The 24,164-nt window shown below is 36.4% G+C and overlaps 2 protein-coding genes across 4 annotated transcripts in view; one reads left to right on the plus strand and one right to left on the minus strand.

Annotated features, from left to right (window-relative positions):
- Ecm2 (extracellular matrix protein 2) overlaps positions 1–6,804 on the minus strand; it is a 44,958-nt gene extending 38,154 nt beyond the window's left edge. Inside the window, exon 1 of one of the 3 annotated variants that reach the window (XM_013067568.3) lies at positions 6,710–6,804. The gene's annotated coding sequence lies outside the window, so the exon portion shown is untranslated. Of the gene's footprint in view, positions 1–6,043; positions 6,294–6,709 lie in introns of those variants that run through there. The other 2 variants (XM_004870079.4, XM_087206348.1) reach the window with 2 other exon arrangements.
- Cenpp (centromere protein P) overlaps positions 1–24,164 on the plus strand; it is a 200,818-nt gene that overhangs the window by 134,194 nt on the left and 42,460 nt on the right. The gene's annotated exons all lie outside the window — the stretch shown is intronic.

Below are 24,164 nucleotides of genomic sequence, written 5' to 3' on the forward strand. Positions count from 1 at the left end.
ATATCTTACAGTGCACAGGACAGCTCACTAAAACAAAGAAACAGTTGGCGAAAAATGTCAATAGTGCTGAGGTTGAGGAGCATTGATTTAGAGAAATAGTTTAGGGTTTTAATCAAGATAGTTACTTGTTGCTGTAGGCAAAACATAATGGCTTATTGGGCCGGGGATTTAGCTCAGTGGTTCTGCCGCCTGCCTCGCAAGCCCAAGGACCCGAGTTCTATCCCCAGTACCAAAACAAAAAAATGACTTATAATTGAATAGTTTTATAGTGCTTAGTTATCAAAAGGAAGAGTGGAAAATAAACAAATCATCATTTCCACATAATAACCCACTTACCAAACAAAGTGTTCTCCTAATTCCACAAACTTGTTATTTAAAATGTGTTTAAAGTTATAAAAATATTTTTAAAAATCAAAATGCTACAGGTGTAAAGCAGAAAAGACAAATTGCCTTACCCATAATTCGTTTAGTACAAGAGTAGTCAGACATTTTTATGAAGGGCCAAAAAGTAAGCATTTTGGACTTTGCAGGCCAATGGTCTCTGTTAAAACTATTCCTCTTTGCTGTTACAGCCACAAAGTACCCCTAGATGATAAGTGAATGGGTGGATGTAATTGTGTTTTGATGGCACTTTGTTTAGAAAATAGGAATTGGTCTCTGGGCCGTAGTTTTCCAATTCTAAGCTTAGTGTATCTTTCATAACAGCATATATATAAAATTATATTGTAATTTTATATTTGTTCTGTATGTTATACTGAAACCTATTTCCACTCAGCAATAAATTATGGATATGTGGCTACGTACACCAATGCATATGAATCCATCAGGCCTTTACAACCTGTTTTCTTTCCGTAAGTTACTTAACAATTTGGTGGTACATACTTAATTTTTTCCTATTTTTGTTATTAGAAATAATCTTTATCCATATGTCTTTTATAAGTATTTTCTGTTCTTAATTTTATTTTTAAATTTACAAATAATATTACTAGAGGTTCCATTGTTTTAATTGTGTCATTTTGGCTTTTTAATAAATATTTAAATTTTTAATATTAGTTTGGTCAATATATCTTGAGGCTACATTATAAGAATATACTTGTATAAATTTTAAGAGTTATTTATGTGGCACTTTTATATATACTTTCTGTACCTCTAGGAGTACTTTTTGCCGTAAGATCTACTTTGTCTAATGTTAATGTAGTTGCTTTCTTTTTGTTAATGTTTTCTTAACATATATTTGTCTGATTTTTTTTAGCCTTCTATATTATATTTTATGAGCTTTTCATTAATAACATTTTTACTGTAGTCTGATAATCTTTGTCTTTTGTTGGAAACGTGTGATCAAGTTATATTTAATGTAATGCTCAATATATCTGAGTTTAAATCTACTATTCTATTTGCTTTCTATTTTTCCTGCCTGTTCTGAACATTTTTTTGTTTGCTTTCATTTTAATTGATTATCATTATTCAGTTAGTAGTTGTACACTTTTTTGGTACTGTACTCCTCACTAAGCCCAAGAACTTGCTCAGACTAGGATAAGTACCACTGAGCACATCCTCTCCCTTTTTGTTTTTTATTTTGAGACAGTCATGCTAAGTTGCCCAGGCTGGCATTGAACTTGCATTCCTCTTGCTTCACCATCCCAAGTAAGTAGCTTGCAGTTATACACTTTTTACTATTGTTTTTCTTTGTAGAAATTACCATATACATCCTTGACTCAGCAAAGTCTAATACACATTACGACCTTTACCTCATGTAAGAACCATGACAAAATTTGACTCCAGCCTCTTTGTTTTGGCACATGTGCTATTTATGTCATGTATTTTAATTCTGTATCTTAAGCCTTCAAACCATTATTACTTTGTATTCAGTGTTCATTTAGATCAGACCTTATCAGTTTCAGCACTATTAATATTTTGGGTCAGTAATTCTTTATGAGGAGCCAGCCTGGATATGATAGGATTTCGGCATCCTGGTCTCTCCCTACTCGATGCCCCTAGCACTCTTCCCAGTTGTGACAACCAAAGCTATAGCCAGACATTAATTACTACATGTAACTTTCCTTACCCAAACATTTACCCTCCTTAATTTTTCTCATTCCTTCCTGTATCTCCAGTCTTCTATTTGCATTATTTTCCATCTGATTAAAGAATATATTTTAGTACTTTTGTGTGGGTCTGTTGAAAATTCTTTTGTTTTTACCTCAAAGTGCTTACATGTTACCTTTATCCTAAAATATGTATTTGCTTGATATAGAACAAAATTGTCATGTATTTTCTTTAGCATTTTGAAGATACCTTTGTCTTTTTTTCTAGGTCTTTTTGTTCCTTTTGAGTCTATTGAAAAGTCCTGTCCCAATCTAACTACTTCTCCTTTAAAATGAACTTTTTTCTGATTGCTTTTAAAATGTTCGATTTGTCTTTGGCTTTCATCTGTTTTACTCTGATGGACAGAGGTATTATTCTCCGTTTGGGATTCACAGCACTTTGTGAATTTATGGCTTGATGCTGTTCATCATATCATATTTGGGAGCTTCCCAGTCCTTATCCCTTTATGCACAGCGCTTTCCTCCTCCTCTCACCTCCTTCTTTTGAAAAGCCCCACTACTTGTGTAACAGCCTCTTCGCTCTGACTTCAATGTCACTTTCCCCTCTATCGTATTTGTTGTTCTTATCAACTCCTCCTAGTTATTTTCCTAACTGATTTGGTTTATTAATACTCTCTTCAACTGTGCTGTTAAATCCATCCATTAAATTTTATTGTTTCATTGTGCTTCGTTTCAGTTTTCAGTGGTTTTTTTTCCAGTTCTCTGCTGAAGTTTTTTGTTGTTGTTGTTGTTGTTTTGGTACTGGGGATTGAACTCGGGTCCTTGCGCTTGCGAGGCAGGCGGCGGAACCACTGAGCCAAATCCCCAGCCCCTTCTGCTGAAGTTTTTAATCTTGTCTCTTTCTTTTCTGAATATATCAATCACATTTGTTTTGAAGACTAGGTTTTTTGTATCCTTTATTTCAATGGTGGTGAATCTATGACACACATCTTATTTGTTTTTCTTTTAAGACAAAAGATGTTAATGTATGAGTTGTTCTTTCTAAACTAAAACCTCAGTATTCAGGTTTAATTGCAGTCCTGGCACTGCAATAATAAGAGGGTTTTGGATTGCAGTTTCGGCACTCATCTCTAAAAGGTTCACCATCATTGCTCTTTTATTTGTCGTGTGTGTGTGTGTGTGTGTGTGTGTGTGTGTGTGTTTTATTTCTTTAGATTTTTAGCCATGTTGTTTTGTCTTTTTACTTATCTGATGGCTTTTGATTAAGTGCAGGGCCTAGAAATTTATGAAAATACTTTGGGATGTACATCAGTATTTTCTATCCAAAGAAGATTTACATCTGGTTTAGGCATGAGGGTAAAGGCATATTAATCATTATTGAGTAGTTTAAAGTTAGGCTTCACTATGTCCAATTAATCATTACATTTTGGATCTAACTCAAAGCCTACTGATTTCACCAGCACCACTTCTTCTCATGCCCTGCTGCTTATTTGGCCCTTTTCCTTGTTTTTGGTTCCTCCCGAGCTCATGAAGCTGTTTGCAAGCCCTGTGAAGCTTTTCAGCCACCTTCTCTGGAATCCACAGATGCTTCCAGAAGAGAGCCCACACCGCTCTGGGTTCAGTACTATTCCAAGTAGTGGCCCTGTTGTTTTTCTCATCTTCCTGGTTGTTCCCAGCAGATCCATGGGGCTGACTTGCCTCTCAAAAGAGGCTTCTTCAGTTTCATTTTGTTAATTGCAGAACTATATATCCTCTTTCTCTTACAGAATCTTATAGGTTATAGAAGTTTGTGATTCTTTCATGTCTGGACATATTCTGTTTGGCAGAAAATAGGATTATGATTTCAAAATCATTTAATCATTTTCCTCTAATACCTTACAGATATTGGCCCATTATTTTCTTATATTTAGTGTTGATAAGTTTGACTTAAATCTGATTTTCATCCCTTTGTAAAAATTTTAGTTTTTCAATATATCTTTGATACTTAGAAGTTTTATTGTAATGTGCCTAGCAATAGGTTACTGTCATTGCTTAATTTGTTCTTGGGACTTTTCAAACAAAATCTTTCTCATGTAAGTTTTCTTTACTCTGTTTTCCTCCATGCTTTTACAAGGCTATGTTTCCCCTCTTTAAATTCATTCCCCTCTTCCCTGTCATATTTGCAGAACTCCTTACAGTTTCTGTCCCATCAAGACTCCTCTTGTTTCCCAGTGCAGCTGTATATATTCATATTTTTATATATTTATACCAGTGTACTATTTCTAGGGATTTGATGAAGGACAAGAGGGCAGGGTGTCTGGTTGGCCCTCCTAAATATCAGTACCTCTCTTTATAACTCCATCTGCCAAAATCACCTTCCCCTAAATCAGGTTTTACCTGTGTGGATGTGCCACCACATCACCTTTGCTCAGCAGTTAGCAACCACTGAGATACTGGGTGTCAACCTCAGCATCAAACTTCTGTTCAGCATACGTGTATGTTAGTTACTACAGTCACTTCAAAAACATTACTATACATCATTGGAGTGAAACTGGATTATTTTTATGATCTACTTTAGTTTCAGAAAAATGAACATGCAAAATGTAAAGAAGATACAAATTCATTAGCTTATCGACACCTTAACTTGTATTATATTTAGTATTGATGAAAAGTTTGATGAGTCAGTTCATAGAGCCAGTAGCATGTTGGAAAGGAGTAACAATAACAAAGGGGGAATCGGTGTGAAATTTTGAGCTATGGGAGAGAATAGAGCCAGAATTTGCTAAGAAGCAGGGCAAGTGGGCCTTGATGGATGCACAGCATGAATGTTCTGCATTGCATAAAATGTGTACATTGACTTTCATTACTTTGATAATCGTATATACAGACCCTCTGTCCTATAATGGGTGAGGGTCAGGAGAAATCAGGCCCTGGACCTCAGGGCTCGGGACATGAACTCCCATGAGGGTCTCAGGTAGCCTGTTGTCCTGGGCCTCCTGTGAGCACCTCCTTACCCAGGGTATTGCCTGCGTAACTGCAGAGGAGAAAGAGTGTGTCTGCTGTGGCCAGAGTGAGCACACTCTGTTTCCCAGGATCCTCATCCTGAAATCCCCTCCCATTCTGTCTTCCTCCCCACACACTGACTTATTTTTACCCAGAAATCTAAATAGGTATAGAAGTAAATTGACAGAGCTGCCTTAATTTTGACAAATCCAGTAGCTATCCTCTTTAAACTGTTTAGTAAGTGTTATAAAATGACTTCTTAATACTAGTTTTATAATTGATGCTTATGCTTTCCTTATTTTCAGTGACTTATAGAAATTTGCTCTACAATTAATATCTAATAAGCAACTTTATAATTGAGTGAACATGTTTCTAGAGGTAAAATTTTATGATACTCTAATCACAATATCTTTTTTTTGTTTGGTTTTGTTTTGTTTGTACCGGGGATCGAACTTGGGTCCTTGCGCTTGTGCAGCAGACCCCAGCCCCACAATATCATTTTTAATTAAGATTTTTATCTTTTTTAGCACTTCTATGTTTATCCCAACTATTAAATATTATCTGCACACTTTAACTTACTATTTTTTCCATTTGAAATTTTTCATTGTCTTAAGTAAACTTTAAAAATTAAGAGTTTTAAACTTCTACGTGAAGCCATCAGTTATTATCCTTCATGACACCCAACAGATTTCAAATAAAAAACATTCTTAAATAATCTTTCAAGACTAAAAATTGAAAAAGCATGAAACTTTCAAGCCAATTTATATTTGTTTTTAGCACATATTTCTATCCAAACTTGAAAATAATTTAACCCTAATTCTATAAATTTTGAAATATTTGGGAAGTAATCATCCTGAAAAAAAAGCAAGAAAACAAAATAATGCATACTTTGTACTTTTAAAATCTATTAGTAAAGAGCTAATTTTCTCTAGGATTAAACATTTGCACATAAAGTACCAAAATATTAAAACCATTCCACATGCTTTAGTAGAAACTTAAAATTTAAAACTTTTTACCTGGAAATCTAAACTAAGTAGACTTTGCTTGGTGTCATTTAAGTCTCCAGTTGAAAATGAAACAAAATCAGAGCTTTCTTTAAAAACAAAGAACAGAAGGAAATGTTGAAAAAATGTTAGTTGACTTCTTAGTAAAATCTAAAATAACTGATCCCCTTGGGGACAAATGCTGTTCAGTTCTTTTTGCAGAAAATCAGCCAAGAAAGTAACCAGGGATAATGGTTACCAAGGGAAATATTTTTTAAAAATCACAGGAAAAGTGGAAAACATCAGCAGGGACTAGAGCACAGCATTTCCTTTGCAGGCTGAAAGGCAGAGCTGGAAGCACAAAATGAGCTTAAGAAATCTGCGGTTTTCATAAGCTGTTTACAACATAAAAAAATCTTAAAGTTCATACCAGCCCCTACATAGCATTTGAGCTTTATCAGACTATAGGGATCATATTGTTTAAGTAAAGGCCATATGTTTCTGGAATGCCTTTCTTAAAAACTGTGTTACTATTATGTAAATCTCTCATCTTCTGCCTGCCTGCCATTCCATTCTCACACACAATATTGAAAGAAATCAAAGAACAGTTACATGTTAATGCTATTGGAAATTATGTGACTTCTAACCTCTAGGTAATAAAAGGGAAGTGTACAAGGGAGCTTTAAGGCTCCTAATTACCTGTTATTCTGGCAGATTAGTTGTCTGCTTTGGCCTCAGTTTCTTCATCTGTACATGTACAAGTTAGACCGGCAGTCCAAGCCCAACCCTACTGCCTGGGCTCTTGAGTAAGTTGCTTAATACCTTTGACAAAACTTTATTCTTCTGTACAACTGGGATGATAATATCTACCTTTCAAGTTTTTGTGGAAATAAAATGAATACTGTAAGGAATGTGACCTAGTGCAAATCATAGAATAGATGATTATCTAAGAACTGATTAATTTTTTTTCAAGACAGGATCTGTCTATGTAATCCAGACTGGCCTTGAACTCACTTGTAGCCCAAGCTGGCCTCAGACTTCTAGGATTATAGGTGTGCACCACCATACCCAGCAAAAATCTTAAATTTTTTTTTTTTTTTTTTTTTTTTGGTACCGGGGATCAAACTCGGGTCCTTGCACTTGTGCAGCAGGCAGTTGAAACCACTGAGCTAAATCCCTGGCCCAAAAATCTTAAATTCTTCTTCAGGGATCCAAATTATCTGACAGAGAAAAACTAAATAACTATTTTCAAAAAAATCTTAAAATTACCCAAATAGACAAAATTAAGATGATGAACTAGGTACGTGGACCACACAGATTTCTAAAAATATTTTTTTTTAAAACATAGTTTTTTAAATGTAAAAGAACACTGCAAAATAATAAGTAGTGCTCTTAGAAGACAAGTAATTTTGAGAAGTTCCTTGGAGACTGAAGGCATATAGGCTCCGTTTGAAGGCAGCCACCACAGCCAAAAACATGTGGGAGAGGACAACTCTGTGGGTCTTCTAGGTTTGAAAATCACAGATCCTGATAGCAGTGAGGCTGGCTAGGAAGCTACTCAAGTGGCACAGGGAAGAGGACCCCAGACCTACAACATCTCCATGATTTGTTCTGAGCATTCAGCATTTGCATGCAAATTAAAGCTTTTGTGCTCATCCACATGGCTAGACAGTGCTGGTGAACAGGAAGCCCCATGTTCAGAGTCCAAGCTAGCTACCAGTATAATCCAGCTCCAAGCACAAACTTGAAAAGTGCCACCTGTGTGGTTAGAGCTTTTAGTAGTGTTTTAATTTTCAATTTTTAGGAGTAAGTAGCTCAGAATTATCTAATATGTGGAAAGATTCTGACATTATATATGGGATCCCTCCAAGATAACTTTGGAGATTAAAAACTTGTAACACACGTGGAAACTCAATAGTCATATTAGGAGAAAAAGGTTAAGATGTCTCCTAAAAATTAGGACTAAAGACAGAAAGGTACATGAAAAACAGAAAAGATGCAATCAAAGAACCAGACAAGGACATTCAATGTATCTAGTCAGAAGTTCCAGAAAAAGAAAACTGAAAAGAATGTAAATCAGTAAAGAAGCAATTTAAGAAAATGTCCCTGGACTGAAATACATAACATGGAAGGGTCTGGTGAGTGTTCAGCATAATAGATGATTGACATCAAGGAGACAGGGATTTTAACATTCCTACAGAGACAAAAATTAATTATGGGATCCTGGATTGCAGTAACTTCAACCTGTTCAACATCAACTCTAGAAAAAAAAAAAAAGTGGATAGATTCCTTTAAATTTTTTTAAGGAATTTATTTTTCTCAAAGAGTCATGCCAAGACACATATGGTGGTGCATACCTATAATCCCAGCACTCTGGGAGGCTGAGCAGAAGGATCGCAAATTCTAACTCAACCTGGGCAACTTAGCAACTTAGTAAGGCCCTGTCTCAAAATAAAAGATAAAAAGAGGACTAGGGATATAGCTCAGTGTAAAGGCCCTGGGTTCAATCTTTGGTAAAACACACACACACACACACACACACACACACACACACACACACACACACACACACACCCCCCAAACAAAAAGGAAAAGATGAGCAACTCAGCTCACAAATGGGCAAAAGCCATTAAATCAGCAGTTCATAGAAGAGGAACTATCAGTATCAGTACATAGTGTCTCAACTTCAGTGAAAGTCAACAAATGTAAGTTAAAACAGGTTATTTTTTCACTGTCAGAGTGAAATGTTAATGACAAAACTTTAAGGGTAGAGCTTAGGCATCAGTAGTTTCGAAAATTATCTTAATAAATCCAACATAACGGTCAGGTTTGTCAACTACTGCTAAAAATAGTGGCCTGATTTGAAATACATGTGTTGGGTTTTTTTGGGGGGGGAAGGCAGTGTTGATGACATGCTGTATTGGCTACTGTTGGGGGAAGGCAGGGGGAGAACTGGAAGCTTTGTATTCTTTGAGAACATCTTACCAATAGCTATGCTATCAGTTGCCACATTTCACTTTTAGGAATCCATTATAGAAACACATCTGTCTTCTGCAAAAGTGTAACTTCAGGTAAGTACTTTGAAGCACTGTAACTGTGGATTAATGCAGTTGTATATTAATAGAGAGCAATGAGCTACCATAAAGCTATTGAGAGACTGAAGTTCATCTGTTAATACTGGCACGCATAGGTGGTCCCATTACACCAAAAGGAAAAACAGTTTCCAAAGCTACACATGCATTATGATCTTGCCTTCTTTTGATATATGTACTTTAGCTTCTTACTGGAGAACCAATTGGAAGAAATAAACAAAAGGTGTTAGTAGTAGTAATATCCAGGTGATGGCTTTGAACTTTTGTTTTTGGTACCTGGGATCAAACTCAGGTCCTTGTGCTTGCGAGACAGGCGATGGAACCACTGAGCTAAATCCCCAGCCCTCCAGGTGATAGAATTACAGAGGGAATTTTGCTATGTAATTCTCTATTTTTATAACATTTTGAGCTTTATATATCCAGATGAGTAAAGAATAACATTTTTTAAAATATAAGCACTCAGAAGTAACTTAAAGTAACAGCATAAAAGAGTAACACTAACATATTGAGATTAACAAAGTTGTGGAAAACCTAATTTTACAATTTATGGCCTGGGATGTGACTCAGTGGTAGAGTACTTGGCTACCATGTTCAATGTCCTAGGTTCAATCCCCAGTACCACCAAAAAAAAAGTAGTTTCTGAGATCACTCCTCTACAAGTTTGTGGTTTAATGGACTGTGGTTTAATGAATCCGTTTGCAGAAATTATTTTAACCACACTGGTACATGGAAAATGCTGGTATTATGTTTGCTTCTACTCCCTTTATTACTGCAGGCATAATTATGTCCTGAAACTTGGCTCTGATAGTGCTCTGCAGAAGCATGGCATTGGTCACCAAAAGCACATAAGCCCTGATGCAACACAGTGGTCTGCTTATGAGGATTTAGACTCTGGGATACAGTGTTGGATTTTGACATGCTGTGCATATTAGCAAGACTGGTCACACGAATGCCACTGTCATATTTCTCCACAATTTCCTTCTTTTCTATTGTGATTACTTTCTTTACTTTTGCTTCCTTGCTTAGCTTCTTTACTAGCTTTTTGGGGACCATTTTGATGGCAGTAATTGTAGCAATTATATAAAGCACTGGCTGAAATCATGTCCACAAATACATGCATCTGGGCTCAGACTGACACTTACATACACTTATGTACACTTCTCTGACATCATGAGTCTTTGTTTACAATCACAAGCAGCCAGCATTTGAGTCATAATTCAAGACTTTGGTCATAAGCTAAAACTACAATTCTGGTCGTAACCCAAGTTGTATGTGAGGCTGGTTATAACTCGAGAGTCCACTATAGTTCTTTTAGGTGCTATTCATGTGACCATTTAAGTATTTTCACCCTCTGATCTAAGAGTACCAATGAGTTGGTCATTGTTTTAAGGGTTCAATTGGTTACCATATGACAACTTGTTAGACACACACACACACACACACACACACACACACACAGACACAAGATCAAAAACGCCAAAAGTTGTGTTTTTAAAATCTTCACCTCAAATACTAATCATTTGTTCTCCTGCCCAACAGAAACACTGTACCCTAGCAGATCCCTGTTCCCCCATCTTCCAGCCTGTAGTAACCATTCTGCTCACAGCTTGAGTTCAGTGTTTAGATTCCACGTATGTATGAGTAAGATCATGCAGGTTTTCTTTCTCCACCTGCCTCCCAGTGTTGCGTCCAAGGCAAACGCTCTACCACTGAATTACATTTGTCTTTCTGTGCCTGGTTTATTTCATTTTGCCTAATGATCTCTAGTTTCATCCATGTTGTTACAAATAACAGGATTTTATCCCTTTTATGTGTGAATAATATTCCATTATATATACTTACCATGTTTTCTTTAGCTATTCATCAGTTGATGAACACTTAGGTAATTTCCATTTCTTGTCTGTTGTGAATAATGCAACAGTAGACATGGGAGTGCAGATATCTCTCTGACATACTGATTTTATTTCCTTTGGGTATATAGTTAGTGGGATTGCTGGATCATATAGTAGTTACATTTTTAATTTTTTGAGGAATTTCTATACAGTTTCCCATAATGACTGTATTAATTTACATTCCTGTCAATAGTGTGCCAAGATTCCTCTTTCTGTACATCCTCACCAACACTTGTCTTTAGTATATGTGCTGCCGAAGCGAGCACAACCAACACTTGTCTTTAGAGAAATATCTGTTCTGGTCATTTGCTCACTTTTTCATCAGGTTGTTTCCTTGATGTTAAGTTATGTTCTTTATATGTATTGAATAGTAATCCCTTTTCAGGTGTATAGTTTACAGCTATTTTTCTCATTCTGTAGTTGTTTCTACTCTTTTGATTGTTTCCTTTCTTTTTAGTTTGATGTCATCTGATTTGTCCACTTTTGTTTTTGTTGTTTATATTTTTGAAGTCATATAAAAAGAACCATTGTCTAGACTAATGTCATGGAGCTTTTCCCTTGTGTTTTCTTCTAGTTATTTCAGTTTTGGCTCTTACATGTAAGTCTTTAAAACACTTTGAGTTGATGTTTGCATATGGTGTGAAATAGGTGTCTAATAACAAAAAAGGTGTCTAATTTCACCCTTCAGCATGTGGATATCATTTTTCCAATATCATTTATTGAGATCTTCCTTGCTCCATTGTGTTCTTGGCAACTTTATCCAAATTTGCTGTAAAATCATGGATTTATTTCTGGGATCTCTATTCTGTGCATTGTTCTGTGTCTGTTTTTATGCTAATACTATATGTTCTTTTTGTCACTATAGCTTTGTAGTATATTTTCAGGTTATGTAGTGTAATACTCCCAACTTTGTTCTTTTTGTTCAAGAGTGCTCTGGCCATTTGCAGCCTTTGTTGGTTTCATATAAATTTTAGGGTTTTTTTCTTTACTGTGAAGAATGGCATTGGGCTTTTCATTGAAATTGCACTGAATCTGTAGATTGCATTAGGTGGTATGAACAGTTTACCAATATTCTTCTAACCCATAAACATGGACTATAGGATCTCTTTCCATGTATTTGTATCTATAGATTGCTTTGGATAATATGAACATATTTAGAAATATTCTTTTAATCTATGAACATGTGATATGGGATATCTTTCCATTTATTTATGTTGCCTTTAATTTCTCTCATCATTTTTTTTTGAGGAGGTGTTGAGACAGGGTTTCACCATGTAGTTCAGGCTATTCTTGAACTCACTAGGTAGCCCAGGCTGGTCCCAAATTCACAGAAATCCTCCTGCCTTAGCCTCTGGAGTGCTAGGATTACAGGGATGCACCACCTTGCCCAGCTCACCAATGTTTTATAGATTTCAACATAGAGATAACTTACTTTCATAGTTAAATTTCATCTTCCATTCCTCCGCTTCCTCCTCGTGTTCCTCCTCCTCTTCCTTCTTTCTCTCCCTCTCCCACCAGTACTGAGTATTGAACTCAAGGTCTTTGTACTAAAATTTATTCTTAAATGTATTTTGTAAGTGATTTTAAGTAGGATTATTTTTTATTTCTTTTCAGATTACCGGTAGTGTATAGAAACTGCTTATTTTTGTATGTTGATTTTTTTTTGGTACAGGGAATCAAATTCAGGACCTTGCATTTGCCCTCAGGTGTGGCACTGCTGAGCTACATCCTTGGCCCTGTATGTTGATTTTTGTATCCTACATCTTTACTGAGTTTATTCTAACAGGTTTATTTTTTTGGTTGAGTCTTTAGTGTTTGGGGCCCTAAAGACTTGGTAAGATGAAATAATCAAATGAAGCAGGCCAATTTCCCACTATCTGTTTTCGAGAATTGAATAAATTGTAAGATACTACATTTAATATAAGTTTTCTTTGGACTTGCCATTTCTTTGTTTAGGCTTTGTTGGATTTCCTGTCTTACTATAGTGATATTCAGTCAAGAATATTGGAAGTATTCATCATGTGAAAGGAAGTAGGACTTGAGGCAATTTGATATACTGTGTATAAAAGTTATGTAACAAGCTAGTAGTTATATAAATTATATTTCATTCTCTGATTTACAAAAGTATCTTTCATAACAACCTCAAAACCCACGTTCACATTTAGAGTTCCGAGCTCCTCGGCATTCTTCTATACTTTGAAATGGTGACTCAGGAAGGAACCCATATGTAGTTTGCCACACCCGTGCCATGTGCTACCCTGTGCCTCCAAAGTCTTTCCTCACCTGCATTTTGGCGGTTACTCTGTGTCCCAATACTGCTTATACTAGCAATGTGGTCTGCCTTCCAGTAGAAGAACCAGGAAAAGGCCTACCTGAGCCCTGAAAATTAAACTATTTGGGCAGGGAATTTGGGCATGCCAGATAACGCAGCATGCAGCTGAGAAGGGCCAGCTGTGACAGAGTATGTGGATGCCTGGTTTAATGGAGAGGGACATAGTCCAAATAAAGTCCAGGTCAGAGACAACCATTGACTAGGTCTAAGTGTGACACTGGGACTGGATCCAAAGGATGATCTTAGTGGAAGCTATAGTTTTCAGGCAAAAATTATTCTGGCTGAGAATGATATAGTACTGCTATATGGTAAGGAGTTAGGTATAGTGGTCTTATAGTAAGATAGCATGGTTCCAAAAAAATGATGTCCTGTGTTTTTAAATGTACTTTGCTCTTCTTGAGGTAAGGAAGTTCTACCATAAGCATAGTACAAATCAAGGAAACCATTTTGAAATAATTTAGTATGGAGGAAACAAAAGTAAAGCAAATAAACATGTGAAGCTAATGGGTTCTAATATGATGATTAAAGTGAGTATCCTCATGAAATTATCCATGATAGCAGAAGATCATATGTGAATGTTAAAAGGTGGACAATTCAGTAATGAGTCCCTTGGCATTTAGGTTATGATGTTTGCCAGTCTGGCCTTGGGTGTGAATACACACCTCATAAGTGTCTATCCTTTTGGGCTCACGATCCAAACCTGAATGCCAAGTCTTGTGTTGACTAAACCATCTAGAGAGCTCACCATCGGTCCAGGAGTCCAGCTGGGTCACAGCGCAGCCTGTTAGCACCCCGGAATCAGAAGCATGGCAGTCTGCATATTCCTAACGTTTCCTACATCTTGTTTGCTTGTCCTCAAAATGCCACCTATTCTTCCCCCCCCCCCATTCTCTACTTGATTTCTTGAAAAATAATGTACAGGAAATATCTCCACTCCCATTTATTCCTTATTCTCTTGCAGTACTGCTACTCCATTTATAGCTCTAGGAAAACTGCTCTCTCAAAAGTCTCACTGGCTGCAAACTCATCAAATCAGCCTTCTTTTTTTCCCTTGTCATTTTCTTATTGGTTACCCTATTTTTGGAAATATGTATTCCCTTTCTTCCTTTTCAGGCTTTTGCAATACCTTTTCCTGGTTCCCCTGCTCACCATCCATCTTAAAATTTTGATGTTCCTCAGATCCCCTATTGGCCGCTTCCCCTTTTCAGCTCCTTCATGATCTGCTTCATTCCTTAAACATAAATGATCACCTCCATTAATCATGTTGCTTTTACGTGTGCTAAAAGGTTACATTTATTTTACGTTCTAAGCTGTTTTCTAAGCTTGATACTAAAGTCACTGACTTGCATTTGGTCGCCTTGGCTTGGACTTTTCCTAGGCATCAGCACATCCAGAAGAATAAGGCATGCAATCTCCCCCACTACCCCCCAACTTGTCATTCCCATCTATCCATTATTGTACATACTAAGCTAAGCTTTACCTAACCACTGGTTATATTGATTTTGAGGGGTTTTAAAATTTAGCTTCACCTTTCTTGTTATAGCTGGTTATTTAAACTTAGTCTTAGATGGATATAATGAGTTTATATTATATTCCTACAGCTAGGGAATTGTTTTACTTATCCAAACCAAACTGTTATATTCTCTTGTTTATTTGCTTGTTTGTTTTTGTTTTTTAAGACAGGATCTCATTATATAGTCCAGGCTGGCCTTGAACTCACTAGGTATCTCAGGCTAGCCTTGAACTTACAGCGATTCTCCTGCCTCAACTTGGCAAGTGCAGGGATTATAGGCATGCACTACCATGCCTGGCCGTAATATTTGTAATATTCTGATGAGAGTTCAGGAGGAAACTGGGTGCAGTGGTGCATGCCTATAATCCCAGCTACTCAGGAGGCTGAGGCAGGAAAACTGAAAGTTAAAGGCCAGCCTGGGCTACACAGTCAATTCAAAGCCAGCCTGGGGCCGGGGATTTAGCTCAGTGGTTCTGCCGCCTGCCTGGCAAGTGCAAGGTCCCGAGTTGAATCCCAAGCACCAAAAAACAAAACAAAGCCAGCTTGAACTACATAGCAAGGGAAAAAAAGGCGCAGGAAAAGTTTACATTACAGTAAAAACTCTGTACAAAGAAAACTACATTTGGTGTGTTTAATTTAATTTTCTTTCTTAAAAACCATATTAACTCAAAGGCATCATATTATAGGGACACATGCATACCCATATTTATAACAGCAGAATTCATAATAGCTAAATCTTGAAAGCAGCCTATATGTCCATCAACAGATGAATGGATAAAGAAAACATAGTATTTATATATAATGGAGTACTGCTCTGCCATGCAGAGTACGAAAGAGTCATTTGTAGGAAAATGAATGCAATTTGAGACCTCAATATTAAGTGAAATAAATCAGACACACAAGCTTAACTGTCACCTAGTTTCTCTTATATGAAAAACCCAAATTGTAAAAAGAGCAAAATAAAAAATAAGAGAGATAGGGAGATAGATCTTTCTCAAATGGGAAGGGGATCAAGAGATGATGGAGGGAGTGGATGGGAAGAGAATAAAAAAAGGAATTAAGATGTGTTATATACATATACCAACCCCACACAAGGAATGTAAACATTATGTACTGAAAATATATACTAATAAAAATTTAAGAACCATATTAAGTCATTTTTGCTGAAAGAGTACATTTGAAACTAAAAATCTAATTTGTTATTAGCATTTAAATAGTTTTATAGAGTTCTAAAATAACCTAAAAACAGACATTTTCTATATGCTCATTGGCAGAACCAGGCACTGAACTGGCCCCATACACATTATAGGTGGCAAGTGATGGGGGAGCCACTGGAAGCAGGCATGCCCTGGTGCCACGTGCCTGACTCCTTGCTACACTGTACAGGTGTAACTCAATAATTTCTTCACCCCAGTGATGTGCAAACTATCCTCCAATTTAAAAAGGAGGAAAACTAAAGTTTCACAGAGGCTAAATGAGGAAATTAAAGCTTCATAGAGTTAAACTGCCTATCTTGCTGATAAATGGGAAATTGAGAGTGAACCAAAGCTGGTCTGATTTCCTTTTCCTGTGACCTTCGAGGTGGACTCACTGGTCAGGACTTCCTTCCTCAGCAGACACTGAAGGGCACACTAACAGATACTTACTGTCATCACTATCAAGGCTCCACTCTCAACCTTCACAGGATTCAAATGAAAACTAGGTTGCTCAGTGCCTGGAGAGAAATTTGGTGACAGACTTCTGCTGTTTGGTGACAGACTGCTGCTGGTAGGCCTGGGTCAGGCCTGGTCCGGGTCCCTTGCCTGGGTGAACCCTGAGTGAGTCACATTCCTCTTCTGGGACTCAGTCTTCTGAACTTTAAGATCTTAGAGATTTCTTAGGTTGTTTCTCTCTGGCATCCTAGGGTGTGGTATTCTTGCTTTGGAAACCAGGCACCCATAATCTCCAGAATTGTTCTTGTCCCTGTAATTTTCCTGCAACCCCTGAAACCCATGCTTAGTGTGAGGTTGGTGAAAGGATCACACATATGGTAGTTTTAACATTTCCTGGGAATGGGATTCTCTTCCTCTGATATACTCTCTGAAGGAGTTGGCTATAAACCAGAGTGACCACAGTATTTACAAAGGTTTTTAATGAAAAAGAAGATTTTGGCAACTAATGTGGCCCATCACTTATGGAGGAAATAAAGGGATGTTCACTTGAGATTTAATAAATCAAAACTTAGTGTGTTTGTGCACAGCCTAATTTTTTCCTCATTACTTCTAGATGAGATCATCATCTTTATTTCCCATAGAATTTTTTTGAGTCCAGGAAAAGAAAAGATTAATATTGACTGCATCTCTTAGGATGTATTTTTATTTTTAGGGATATATAGAGAGAGGAGATTTTCTCATTTTTCTCTCCCTCTCTCTCTTCCATCCTTCCTCATTCCTTTCTTTTTTTTAAATGAGGAATGCCAGAGATCAAACCCAGAGTCTTCTGCATGCTAAGCATATCCTCTCCTACTATCTTCATCACTTTCTCATTGTTGAGACAAAATACCTAACACTCAAAACTTAAAGGAGGAGAAGTTTATTTTGGCTCACAGTTTGTAGAATTTTGAGTCCGTAGTTGGCCAGTCTAAGGCAGAATGACATGGTGGAAAGGCCTGGGGAGGAGGAAAGCAGCTACCTCCTGGCATCTAGGAAGGAGAGAATGAAAGGAGGAGCTGGGGAGGGCGATAAATCTTTCCAGGTCATGCCCCCAGTGATGTGCCTCTTCCTACCAGTGTCCACCTCCTAACAGCAAGTCAGCTATAAGTCTTTATAATCTCATCACCTTGCAAAAGCCTCACCTTATAGGCACATGAGGCTCTTGGGGGACATCTAGACATAAACCATAACACCTACTGAGCTACACCCCTATCCCTTTGAGGTTTTTAATTAATTTCTTTTCTCATTTTCTCGAAATGAAACTCTGGTCTTAAAAAGAGTGAAACTAAAACTTTTCCCTCAATTTATAGCAGAAGATAAAATTTGGAAATTTCTAGGAAACATAAAGAAGAAAACTAAAAATCATAATCACATTATTAGATAAATAATGTATAAATAATAGTATTTTATAACACAGTGCTCATTCATACCTTAGGTTTTTGTGCCAGAGTGAAGAGGTTGAGCATTGCTGCACATAGCCACAAATTTGTACATCTATCTCATCACAATGGGGAAAATTTAACCACATCAAAAGCAAACAAGGGGCTTGGGTGTAGTTTAGTAGTAGAACATTTGTCTAGCATGCATAAGGCCCCAAGTTCAAATCCCAACACCACAAAAAATTTAAAAAAGAAAAGAAAAAATCCAAATATGTTATTCTTCTAAAACCTCAAGCCTTCACTTTCTAATAGCCTATGCTTTTCTTTAGTTGCTTCACTAAATATCATCTCATCCACACTGTTCCCTCTCAGAACACCAGGCATATTACTTCACCAATTCTCATTTTACCCTGCTTTATAATGAATGGCAGTGTCCATTTTTTCCACAAGTAGTATGTAAATTCCTTGAAGACTTACGTATGTGTATCGGTGATTTAAGTCATCCAACAAATTTTTAGAGCTCTTCTTGAGCTCATTGCTGAAATCTATAAAAATGCATGGCCTTACAGTTTATTAGAATAAATATTCTCTACTGAGGTGTCAGACAAATTACTACCACTGCATTAAACATGATCCAGCTGGAGTATAGCTCATTTGGAGAATGTGTGCTTAGCCTGTCCAATGTCCTAGATTCAGTCCCCAGCACTACTGAACAAAACAAAACCCAATCATTTCTGACTGGGGAGATGCGGAGTATTTTGGAAATACGAGAGGATACATATCTGTAATTGGTAGAGTCAGAGAAGCACTTAACAGCATTTGACAAAGATGATCTTCCTCAAACACGCTTTATTTTGATGTTTTATGGCCCTATTTTTGTATCTCACTTTTTAATCTCACTTGCTGGCTATTGAGCTTCCTCTTCTTCCTCTGGGGATCAAATTTGATTGTGAGACTTGAGGTTTGAGCACTAGAGGGAAATGGCCAGACACGACAGACTTTGGAAATGACACTGACAGTTAGAGATTTTACCCAAAGGCTATGGAAGAAGAAAATAACTGGGATTGCATTTTAGAAAGATCATGTTAACTGCAGTGTGGCTTATGAAACAAATGGAAGGATCAAGTCTAGAAGCAAGACACTATTCAAAGGTTATCATGGTGATCAAAGGAGGGAGATGTCTTTACCCTGGTAAAGAAAATTCATTATAAGTGGTGCCATGCCTGCCTGGCAAGCACAAGGTCTAGAGTTTAATTCTCAGTACTGGAAAAAAAAAAAAGAAACGAAAATTCCATATATAATTAAGGGATAAAATCAACAGAACTTAAGATTTAGTTGGACATAGGGAAAAGAGAGGAAGAGAAATCAACTACATGAATACCAGGTTCCTGACATAAGCAACTGCATTGTAGGATAACATTTTCTGAAGTGACTATAGATAATGGGACAAAGTACAATTAGTCTTATAGATCAAAAGGGAAACCTGGGCTAGATATATAAGAGCTCTCAGGATGTGTGTGGTTTGTACAAAAGCCACAGAATTGAATAAGATCATAGACATTGTATACAACAAGGCTGTTTGGCAAGATTTATAAAAGTTACAGGAACTTAACGAAGAAAATTTTAAGATTCTAAAATAAGCACTTTAATGTGCCATGCAACAGGAACCTAGAAAAAAAGCAAGAGTAGTGATCTTAATTTCACACAATGAGGATTTCAAGGTAAAACTTAATCACAAGAGGCAAAGAAGTACACTATATATTGACTAAGGGAACAATTCAGGAAGAAATAACAATTATTCATATATGCATCAAACAAAGGTGCACTCAACTTCATAAAACTAGCAATATTGGTTGTAAAAAAAATCAGATAAACTCCAGCACAATTATAAATAACTCTATTGTCACAAATAGGTCAATTAAACAAAAAAAATCAACAAAGAATATCAGAGTTAAACCAAACCTTTGAACAAATGGATTTAATAGGTATCTACAGAGTGTTCTAGCCAACAATAAAATACATATTCTTCTCAGCAGCACATGGTATTTTCTCCAGAATAAACCACATCCTAGTCCATAAAGCATGATAAATAAATGCAAAAGAATTGAAGTTATCCCATGTGTATTATTAGGTCATACCACAATGAAACCAGAAATCAATGTCAAAAGAAACCACAAAATGCTAAGCATAGTTGTCAGCACCTGTAGTCCCAACATTCTGGAGACTGAGGCAGAAGGAGTGCTATGAGTTTTAAGTCAGCCTAGGCTATAAAGTGAGTGCAAGGCAAGCTTGAATTACAGAGCAAGACCTTGTCTCAAAAAAAAAAAAAAAAACCAAAGAGAAGGAAAAATAAAGCCACAGAAATTACTCAGATGAATAGACATTAAGCAATACTCTCTTGAATAATCACTGGGTTGCAGAAAATACCAAGGAAAATATTCTACTATTCCTACAATCAAATGATCCACTACAATATACCAGAACCTATGAGACACAATGGAAGCCACCTTAAGAGGGACTTTATAGCTGTGAATGCCCATGTCACAAAAACAGAGTGAGTTCAAATAAATAAGCTAATGATGCACCCCACGGTCCTAAACACACAAGAATGATCCAAATCCAAAGCAAGTACAAGGAAGGAAATTATAAACATTAGAGAAGAAATTGAGACAAAAGAAACCCCAATACAAAGAATCAATGAATTGAAGAGCTGGTTCTTTGACAGAATAAACAAGATACACAAATTCCTAGCCAATCTTAACAGCAAAACACAGGAAAAAACCAAATCAGTGTAATTAGAAATGAAACCACAATGGGCATGATGAAATCAAAAAGATTATTAACAACTACTTCACAAACCTGTACCCAAATAAATTCAAGAATTCAGAAGAAATGGATAGATTAGTAGATTCATATGAATTACCAAGATTTAAAAATCCTGAATAATCCAATATCAGGCAATGAAATTGAAGCAGAACAAAACCCTACAAACTAAGGTCAGGATGGATTTACTGCTGAATTCTACAAAAACTTCAGGGAAATTCTTTCACCAATAGTTATCAAGCCTTTTAATGAAATTGAAAGGGAAAGGGCCAGGGATTTAGCTCGGTGGCACCGTACCTGCCTCACAAGCACAAGGTCCTGAGTTTGATTCCCAGTACCAAAAATTGAAAGGGAAGAAGTACTCCTAAAGTCATTCCTGGAAGCCACCACTACCCTAATTCCAAACCAGACAAGGATCCAACCAAAAAAGAGAATTATAAGCCAATCTCTTTAATGAAATAGATGCAAAAATCCTCAAGATACTGGCAAACAATTCAACAAATCATTATAAAGATCATACATCATTACCAAATCAGATTCATCCATGATATTCAATTATGGTTCAACATATGAAAATCAATTAATGTAATACATCACATAAGCAGAAACAAGGACAGAAATCACATGATCATCTCAATTGACACAGAAAAAGCACTTGACAAAATCCAACATTTATTTATCATAAACACTGAAGAAAATAGGTATAGAAGGATCCTATCTTAATCTGATAAAAGCCATTTATGACAAGCTTACTTCCAACATCATATTAAATGGGGAAAAGACTGCCTCGCAAGCACAAGGACCCAAGTTTGATCCCCGGTACCAAATAAATACATACATACATACATAAATAAATAGGGAAAAGTGAAAACTTTCCCCCTACAATCAGGATCAAGACAAGGATGTTCATTGTCATCATTCCTGTTCCTTATGCTCAAAACATTACAGCAATTGGGCAAGAGAAAGAAAACAGGTATGTAGAGGAAGGGAAGAAGTCATATCAGTATTTGAAGATGACATGATCTTCTACATATAAGACCCCAAAAATTCCACCAAAAGACTCCTAGAATTAATAACAAAATTCAGTAGCATAGTCAGATAAAAGTCAACACATAAGTCAGTACCATTCCTGTATACCAATAATACACTCACCAAAAAGAAGGAAACTAGGGGAACAATACCATTCACAAAAGCACCAAGAAAAAGTAAATACTGTACTTAGGAATTCGCCTAACCAAGGAAGTGAAAGACCTCTACAAGCAAAATTACAGTAATCTGAAAAAGGAAATCAAAGAGGACATCAGAATAGAAAGATATCCCCTATTCCTGGATAGGCAGAACCAATATATTCAAAATGGACCTACTTCCAAAACTGATTATACAGATTTAATACAATCTCAATCAAAATACTAATAACATTCCTCACTGAACTAGAGAAAACAATTTTAAGATTCTTAAGAAACTAGAAGAGACCTAGAATAATAGCAGAAGTAATCTTGGGCAAGAAGAACAAAGCAAGAGATATCACAGTCCTAAACTTCAAGTTACACTACAAAGCAACAATGATTAAAAAGAAAAAGTATGGTATTGGCAAAAAATAATTTTAAAAAAAGACATGGATCAGTAAAAAAGAAGCAACGTTGAAGAAACAACTCCAGGCACATTCAGCTACCTGAGCTTTGACAAAGGGGCCAAAAGCATACACTGGAGGAAAGACAGCCTCTTTAACAAATGGTGCTGGAAAAACTGGTTATTCACATGCAGAAGATTGAATCTAGATTCATATCTCTCACCATGTGCTAAATTAAAATGGATCAAAAATCTAAATATTAAAACAAATACTTAACCTGCTGGAAAATAAAATAGATTAAAACAAATTTTTTTTGGTACTGGGGATCGAACTTGGGTCCTTACACTTGCAAGGCAGGCGGCGGAACCACTGAGCTAAATCCCCGGCCCTTAAACTCTTAAAGACATAGATGTAGGCAAAGACTTTTCTGAGCAGAAACCCAATTGCACAAGAAATAATATGAAGAAAAATAAATAAGATCACATCAAATTAAAAACTTGTGCACAACAAAGGAAAAACCAACAGAATGAAGAGACAACCTACAGAATAGGAAAAGAATTTTTTTCTACCTCTTTCCCAGAGAACTAATCTCTAGAATATATATAAAGACTTCAAAAAATTAGATCCTCTAATAAAAGATCTAATCAAAAATGGGCAACTGAAATAAACAGATACTTCCCAGAAGAAGAAATACAAATGGTCAATAAATACAAGAAAAAAAAAGTTCAACATCGCTGACCATGAAAGAAATGCAAATTAAAACAACACCAAGATTCCATCTTACTCAGAAAGAAAGGCTATCATCAAGAAATCAGATAACAACAAATTATGGCAAGGCTGCAGGGCAGAGGAACCCTTCTATGTTGTTGATGGGAGTGTAAAGTACTGCAACTCTTTATAGAAATCAATATGGAGATTCCTCAGAAAACTAAAACAAGAAATTCCATATGACCCATATATTCCTCTTCTAGGTATCTTCCCAAAAGAATCAAAGATAGAGCCGAGGATTTAGCTCAGTAGTTCTGCCGCCTGCCTGGCAAGCGCAAAGTCCTGAGTTCGATGCTCGGTACCAAAAAAAAAAAAAAATCAAAGATATTATATTACAGTGATACATGCACACTCATGTTTATAGCAGTACAACTTGGAAGCGGCCTATACATTCATCAACAGATGAATGGATTAAGAAAATGTGGTGTTTATACACAATGGAGTACTACTTCGCTATAAAGAAGGACCAACTTGAGCACTAGGTCCTGAGTTCGATCCCTGGTACCAAAAGAAAAAGGATCAACTTGAGTCATTTGTAGGAAAATGAATGCACTTTGAGACCACAATGTTAAGTGAAAGAAAACAGACACATAAGCTTAAATGTTGCATGGTTTCTGTTATATTAGAAGCCCAAACTATAAAGAACAAAATAAAAGATAGATAATAGGAAATAGTGAGATAGATATTGTGCATTTGAGAAAAGGACCAAGAGATAAAAAGAAAGGGAGGGAGGTCAGTGGAAAGGGATTTAAAACAAAAAGAATTAAGGTGTGTTGTGTGCCTGTACCAACTCCTCACAAGGAAAGTGATCATTGTGTATTACAGACATATCCTGATAAATGAATAAATAAACACTTTCATATATTATTAGAAATGTAAAATGATAAATTGTTCATGTCATTTTATCCAGCTCTACTAAATGTTAAGCCACTCTCCTTCTAGAACTCTATTCCACGGAAAATTTTGTGCAAGTGTACAGTGGTCTCTTACATGAATATTTATTGTACTATGTAAAATAGTGGGAAATTATAAATAACCTGAATGATCAGCATCAGAAGTTTGGTTAAATTATAGTATATTAGAGGATTCTGAGA

Source organism: Heterocephalus glaber, unplaced genomic scaffold (genome assembly GCF_053883595.1).
Source record: "Heterocephalus glaber isolate CG9 unplaced genomic scaffold, H.glaber_assembly_v1.0 deba00000621, whole genome shotgun sequence".
Taxonomy (NCBI): Eukaryota; Metazoa; Chordata; class Mammalia; order Rodentia; family Bathyergidae; genus Heterocephalus; species Heterocephalus glaber.